The following is an 8,448-nucleotide window of genomic DNA, read 5'->3' on the forward strand; positions in this document are numbered from 1 at the left end:
TTTAAATTATTTTTATTGAACTCATTTATGGTAAACTGTGTATGATTTGGAATGTATTATTGTATGCACGTTTGTGTATGTGTATCATCCAAAGTGGTGCGGAATCCATGAACTTCTTTCATTAATAGGTGCTGGGAAACCAACAGATTCATCTCTGTCCACAAAAATGTTTTTCAAAAATGGGATCCCACAATCCAAATACGCTCATCCCTTGGTATTTGTTTTATCCATTACAAAAAAAAAAGGCATGCACTATAATTTTGGGTCTCTCCGTATCGAATAAAGGGTGGGGGAAATACAGTATATTATAAAAAAATATATAAATATTTTTTTTTTCTTCCAAAAAGACGGATCCAGCACTCCAGATATGCTCAAATTTTCATACTCGCCCTTGGCCAGATTTTGGGATGCTCAAAACTAGTACATGATATACCTTTTCTTATTGGGGTAAAATAAAGAATATGAAAAATTGAGCCTATTTGGAATTAATATATATTTTTTTTTTTTTTGTGACATAAAGCAGGATTGCATAAAATGATTTCAGAATTCCAGATTTGTTAAAAGTTTGCCTCGTGGAAATTTACTCTTTACATTCATGTATGTTTACATACACAATAGTAATACTTATAGCTTATGTACGGGCAGTATATAAGAGTATACACTATGATGAGGTTGTCATTTCAGTTTGTACCTGTGGGGTAACCAAAATGTTAAATTTGATTGACCTAATTTCACATTGCTGTTCAACCCATGTTTTGCTAAAGACCCCGGATAAAGCTGTACGGTTTGCTATCATGGGTCGGGTACTGTTGCAATGGTAATTGGTGTGTCAATATTACAGGGTTTGAGATAGTACACCGGCACTCCAAATTAGATGTCTTTTATTGATGTACGTGCAGCATATCACATAAGTGCAACGTTTCGGGGTCACGCAGGATCCCCTTCCTCTGACAAAACGTGATACAATGAAAGCATGAACAAACATATAAATACACTAGTGCATGAGCCTAAAAATCAATCTCTGCACTTCACTTGCCCCCTATGATGTCACAATGATGTCCCCCCCAGAATTCAAAATCATCTGAGAAATAACAGGCTTGTGCCAAATCATTGTTCTAAAACTAACATAAATGAAGGAGCTGTGACATCCTGGAATTGGTACAGGGTTCTCAAGAATCTGCGCACACAGACATTTTCACAGTCCATAGACTTGAGATGTTAGTGAATATAGCTGTGGCATCTGCAGACCCATCACAGGCTCAGCTGGAAATATAACCATTGGACAGGTTAAAGAACCTTGTACAATTGCTGATGGTTTCCCCTTTATCTTCTGGTGTTAGATGTCTGCAGTATGCCTGAACTGTACCGAATATGAACCTTTTGTATACAGTGCACCTGAACTGAAAAAGTGAAAACTTGCTGCTGTATTGAGATTACCTAAAAACCTTGATTGTGCCCTGAAAATCTACCTTTTGCCTGGAATATCCTTTTTTTAAAATAAATAACAATGTACATCCTGTGCCTTTTTAGCCTCCTCGCTGTATATCTACAGTGTGGGATGAATGCAAACACAGCTGCCTCTGGCTAATAGTTTCAGGAGATTTAAGGGTGTCACTATTGTGCTGCTCACTGGAGAGAAAGCTGTACCTGAGGACCTGCAGTGCAAGTCCTACTTTATTCATTCTGAGGATCTGTGCCTTTCCTGCTGCCTCTTAAATATTTATTCATCAGTTTTTAGTAGGGTTGCACCGATATATCGGCCGCCGAAACATATCGGCAAAAATGGCACTTGTGGCACAATGCCGAAAGTGCCATTTTCCTGCTGATCGGCGCATCCCAGGTTTCTTTCCTCCCCGGCTGGACTCTCCTTCCTACACCACTCAATCAGCCTCCTGTGGCAGCGTGTCAGAGAGGAGAGCGGGTACAAACAGTCAGTGATCGCTGAGTGTATGTACATAATTGAGGACATGGTATGTTTACTGTATCCTCAATTATGAATGAATGGGAAGTGATCTACATCACCTGCTGTTCATTCATAGTTGTAGTTATCGTAAACACACAATGTTTTTATAGAGGATTCCTAGAGATTGAGGACTTTGTGTTCTCAATCTCTTTTTCTATTTTAAAAGGGAAATATCAGGTCTGTTTATACCCCCAATATTTCCCCGAAGCCCCTTAAAGTATTGTAAAAAATAAAAATATTAAAAAATTAAAACGTTTATAAAAAATATAAAATATGAAAACATTTGAAAACATTTTCAGTATCAGTTTCAGCCTGACAATTCTTTTTATTTCGGTTTTGTTTCGGTTTTAAAATTTCCATTTCGGTGCACCTCTAGTTTTTAGATCACCAGTTATCATGGGCAGCTCTGACATGAGTAGAAAAAAAAAAGCCCTGCTCCTTCACCAAGATGGCTGCTTCCACACACAGACTCTGTGGCATAAGGCAGGGTAAGTTGGTATTGGGGAAAATATCAGCTGTGTGGAGCCCATGGCCAATACTGGTGATTGTCCATTGCACTCTGCTTGCCTTTTTAGAGGGCAGTTTGGACGGTGCAGTTGCTGGCTACACATTTGCCTAAGGGGTTGAGTGTCTGCACACCTGGCTGCCCTTTAGTGTTATTGGCCATCTTAACCTTCAAGCCATAACGTGAAATTAGGTTCTGGGTGTACCAAGTACAGCATATTCACGGTGGTTATATGTCCTATCTGTGCTTGTATGGGCTTTCCATTATTGGCCCATGTGTGTGACCCACCAGAATTGTGGTAAAAACAGAAGCCATGAGAAGAGGAAACAATCCCTGGAGTCCACTTCACAAAGAGGACCAAACGGGGCTTGACTGCTGGTCTTGTGTGTGTATATATATATATATGTGTGTGTGTGTGTGTGTGTGTGTGTATAATATACATTTAATGATCGAGAAAGTGTTACCAAATGTGTGTCCTCTTTCTATGTTAAACAAACCAGACTTGATTTCCTAGTCTTACTGGAAACCATCCAAGTCTACCCCTTTTCCCATGTCTCCCCTCCTCCCACCCCCACCATCTCCTAAATTCTTCTTTTTGTATGTTGCTTCACAATATAAGCTAATAATGTAATTTCGGTAGGCATAACATGGTAGTTACAATCCATTCCTTTAGGTTAAGAGTGTGATTCATTAGAGTTTTACGCTTCATGTTTACAGAGCTCCCTTTCCCACTGTTTTCTTGTCCTCCTGAACCCTGCCTAGTAAGGTTGCATTCTTCCCTCAGACATAAATTGTAATTGTAGTTGAAAACAGCATGTGTGCAAGCCATGCCAGCCCTCCCCATCTTACGGCCCTGTGATGCCTGTAATGAATAGTCATTCTATCAGTAGTCATTTAGAAGATGTCATATTTTAAAGTGCGTCAATATAGGTTGCTGCATGCTGCTCCTTTTATGCAAAATGGTGTAGTATTTACAGAGCCAGTAAACCTACCTCCTATGAAGAGGCCAGAAGCGTATACCTCATCCTGTCAAATCTTAGCCATTTGTGAATAAATATCTGAGGTGAAGTGGCCTATAAGTTTCAACTAATTCTATTTAACATAAACCAGCTTGTAATTAACATTTTGTGGACAAATATATAAAAATCATGTTCAGACCTGAGGATTTTTCATGGCCAACTCTAGCCCAAACTGTGTTGTTTTTCTTTGGAATAAGGGGATGGAGTGGGGACATTTTGAAACATCTGTCAGGTTTTAAATGTAAATGCTGCCTGTGTCCCCATAGAGATTTCACTTCTCTTGCTGTTCTGTCTGATGTATTACACCCTTTGCCCCTCTACTATATAGACAAATTATGACTAGTGGCAGAGTGGCATCTGACACATTTCCCAGACATTAGTCTGTTTCCTCAGACAGTATGCGGGAGCATATCAAATAACATGCAGCATTACATGTATATCAGTGATGTGCCGTGTCTTCTGTGCTGGGTGAGGCATTTCCCAGCCCCGCCCCCTGTCCCGCCAAAGCTACATCCCTGTCCCGCCAAAGCTACATCCCTGTCCCGCCAAAGTCCCGCCCCCAGCTCCGTAATCAAGCTATGTGGGGAGGAGGAAGAGAGGAGTCCCTGTCCCTCACTTGCTCATCACTGGTGAGACATTGAGATCGATGTCCTCACTGTTTTTTTTGTTTTTCGTGGGTTTTTTTCTTGCTTCGCCATTGGTTCAAACCATCCACAGAGCTCACACCTCTAACATAGAGTAGAAGCTGTTGCCGCTCTGGCCTCACTATGTTAGGTTACACAAGCAGTGGGGGAGCCCGCTGCTGTGTAACCTAACTAGCTGTCAAAAGCTGGATGCAGCGCCGACTGTAATTAGCAGATAGCGCTCCGTCCGTGACAGGTTACACAGCGGGGAGGCTTTCCCAGCTGTGTATCCTGTAACAAGCCGCCCTGAATAAAGAAAAAGCTGTCCGCTTCAGACTTGAAGCTGACACCTTTTTCCTCCATAATATTAGGTGAGGCTCTGCCTCCACTGGCCTCATGTCCCTGATGTATATCATATTGGAGGCTGCAGATGGTAGAAGGACTGCACAGGCCAATGCTACAGTATATACCTTGAAATTGCACTGTAGTTCTATGTAACAGCATATCCTACATCATTGCTAATGGTTCGCAGGGAGACAACAGATAATTTAAAAGAGAACTATAGCCAAACCTTTTTGCCTTTTTTAGTTCTGTTTTTGGTCACAGGAGTACATTTACTAATGTATTTTTGTGACCCAAAGTCAGCATATAGCGGACTACTGCCTGTTATTTGCGGACAGCTCAGAGCCGTGCTGCATTCGGGAAAGACCCTAACAATATTGTTGGGATCCACCTGGTTGCCTGATTGACAGCTGGCTCTGCCTCTCTAGAGCCAGAGTCATTGGTGCCCACGCCCTCCCCTGTTTTTCTCTCCAGTCAGCACTGGAAGAACAGAGGGAGGGGGGAATGGTAATGGACAGTCGGTGCTCTCTGCAGAGAGAAGCCATGAGCTGAGTGATCTGTGGTTTGTGATCGCTCAGCTCTTGAGCTATAGAGCAGGACAGTGACAACTGCAGTGTCTCATGCCGGATCAGACTATTGAGAAGAGCACATGTTACTCTCCCAATAGTTATTTTTTAAAGATATACAGTAAAGTGTCAGGTGGGGGGTGAACGAGCTCTTTGAGCCCCTACCCCCCCATCCCATGGAAATGCAGCCACTAATATAATCCCCCCGCTTCCTTCTGCTGCTTTTCCCTTCTTTCCTGACATGTAATTGGTCACTACAGTATCCAGGCAGACTTACCTTTTTAGGCGGGAAGAGTTGCTGGCTTGGGTGGCCTCTATTTGGCCAAAGAGTCCTATAAAACACAGCTCTGTTGAGACCTTTCACATTTTCCAGCTGTCATCCAGATGAGCTTCCCGCCCTTTCACCCTCTACCCCTTTAAAAACATTTTGTCGCAGCATTTTTTGTGGTCCGTCAACTCTCTGAGGGGTACATTGTGAAAATTAAAATGTTTTATTAATATTGGTGTGCTTGGGCTTTTCTAGCCAAGCACTAGTTATGTCATTTGTGAGGTTATCTTTTAATAAAGTTACAGTATTTATATATCTATTATAATAAACCAATAAATAAATGCCGCAGCCATTTTTCCCCAAAATTTGAGTTTTTTAAATTTAATAATTAAAAGGTTTGCTTGGTTTTGAATGTCGCTTGCATTTCCATGTATGTCAGACCAAAGGTGTAGTTACATCCACTTGATCAACAAGATTCAAAGGAGCCAAACACGAGCATTATTAATGGCTCTGATAAGTCAATATACAAAGATGTTCCAGAATGTCTGTTAATATTTAAGGCAGGCGAGAGGTAACATAAGGCATTCCTTGCTGTAGCCTATCGGGCAGAGAAAGTGAGGCCACCGCCACCAGTAACAATGGTGATGTCTGTTTTACAGTTATCAGACAAAGCAGGAAATGAGGAATAATCTCCCAAAATGGATAACAAGATCAGTAAATATAGTCTTCTGCACATCAAAACTCAAGGCCCAGGGGCCGAATCCGGCCCACCAGGCCATTTCCTAGACTTCTACTTTCAGATCTAAGTATTAAGTTATTACTAAAACCAGTGATAATCGAATGCAGAGGCAATTATGATAAAGATTAGATACATTTATATAGTCTTGCAGGCCCTTTGCGGGCAACCATAATGTTGATGTGGCCCTCGATTAAATTGAGTTTGACACCCCTGGGGGGTTGAGGGAGGTTTTAAACCTCTGTCAGGAATGGTTTGGCTTTGTATGTCTCGATGAAGATTTCTCATCAGGTCCAGGTGATGGGTGTGTGTGAGAGAGAAGAGGAAGCTAACAGAATTCTCCTCATGGGGACACAGTATTTAGAATAAAAACAAAACAAATGACAAACGCCCATTTCGTGTGCACCTTACTGTATAGTTGGTGACAAATTGTTGAGTGCGTTTGTCATTTGTTTTGCTTGACCGTTTTGGTGCAGTGACGCATGGGGGTTCTCAGCTGCCATTGGGATGTGCGGGATCCCTTGTGTGTTCCTGTGCCTTTAAGGAGGTTGGACTTCCTCCTGACAAACCTGCACCCAATTTGAAATCTTCTGCCCCCATGTGCTCCAAGATGGAGACTCTCATAGTTTAGAGTTAGGACCGCACTATAAGAGGTGCCTTGGCGCGGCTGTGCTGCTTTCACATTTTCTGCAGAAGACGTGTATCCAAACCTCTGTTATTAACCTTAGTGGTGAGACAAGTTGTTTTACATGCTGACTTGTGAGTGTGCCATGATGCCTTTCTACTGTTTACAGTATTTAGAATCTCACAAGAAAAAAAGAAACGAGGACACAGACCTCATTTAAAGCCTGATAGACTTTATGTAACCTTTCCCCACTGTAACTAAATTTAATTTTTTTTTTTTCTATAGGTAGGCTTTAATGAAGCACGGATCACCAGAACAGAATACGTTCCTTAATCTGACTTTATTGTATAGTCCCCATTAAAAGCAATGTTTAACATTTCAGGGCTATACAATATTCCTCTTCACCAGTCAGAGGAGCATGTCGATGGCTTGACTCACACAAGTCAGATGCACCTATAGGAGACCATTATTGACAATATCTGTACATACATGGGTGCATATACAGGTTCGGGTAGCGGGGAAAGATTCCCTTTAAATAATTTGTCATTTGTTAACGGGTCGGTCACACTATTGCAATCTGGAAAAATGCAAGTACAGTTTATGTGCTTAGATAACCCATTCAAAGTGATTACATTACTGCAACACACTAGTGTGAACAGGCCTTAAGGCCTAAGGCACTTAGCTCATTCAAGGCAAAGTGACAGGTTCTCTAGAAAGATGAACACTGCACCCCATTCACTGACCTTCATCTTTGCCTCATTTACACTCCATCCTGCTCTTGGGAGTCCAAACCCTGTGTAAGCTCCATGCCAGATGGTGACGAAGCTTGCCTGAAAATGCCAGTCTCTAAACTCTGTGGCCAAAAAAAACAAACTGTCCGATATGTCGTGTGGATATCTAGAGGTGGACGGGTTTCCTGCGGCTCTGGCAACCACACAAAACTGCTATTGGATACAGAGTAAATATTACTGCGGCCTCTTCCAAAACCCTCCTGATATGGCACTCTAGAGTTTTCAGTTTGACAACCTCTTCTTGCCTCCTGCACATTTTTATTGACCAGAAGGTTCGACCATCACAGTGATGGGCCAGTAGAAATGAGTGCTGGGGGGGAGCGGCAGAATAGCAAGTTTTGACACTACAGGGATGTGTAATTTGCCAATCAAAATGGCGTGGGTTTTGAGTGTATGAGTAGGGTGTTTGAGATTGGTGCAGCCACCTCTAGGTGTAGTCCTATGAAGAATGTGGGTGACCGGCACTCTCCAGCAGATTAAGAAAGGCAAAATTGAACCTACTTAGCGCTGCTCTAGCATAGCTGCAAGCGGTCCAGTCTGCAGCAGACACATGGTTGTTGACCCCCCATTCACACCTAGATGATTTGTCACAAGTGTCCCAATGCTTGACAACACTCAACATGAAGATTCCCATTGTATCCGATGGTTCCCATTCACATCTGAGCAATGTCCTGCCGCTTGTCATGCAAAAAAGTACCTGAGCCTTTTTTCTGGACAGAATCATGCCTCTTTGGCTCAATAGACTTTAGTGGCAGAGCCTGAGAACATGTGACACAAGTGTTTTAGCAAATTTTTTGTGTGTTTTTGCACTTAAAAAACAGTCTTCTCTTAGCAACCTCAGGCCTGTAAACAAATTGGAGGGTTCATAAAGGTCCATGCTGGAATGCCTGGTGAGGGCCCACAAGAGCCTCTATGACCCCAGTGATGTCCATTACCGGAATTATGGCAAGTGGCAGAGAGCCTGTGAAGAAATTGGAGATGGCGTTTCCCAAATTGGGAGTTCCGATAGC

Source organism: Nanorana parkeri, unplaced genomic scaffold (assembly GCF_000935625.1).
Source record: "Nanorana parkeri isolate BGI_ZX_2015 unplaced genomic scaffold, ASM93562v1 scaffold4, whole genome shotgun sequence".
Classification (NCBI taxonomy): Eukaryota; Metazoa; Chordata; class Amphibia; order Anura; family Dicroglossidae; genus Nanorana; species Nanorana parkeri.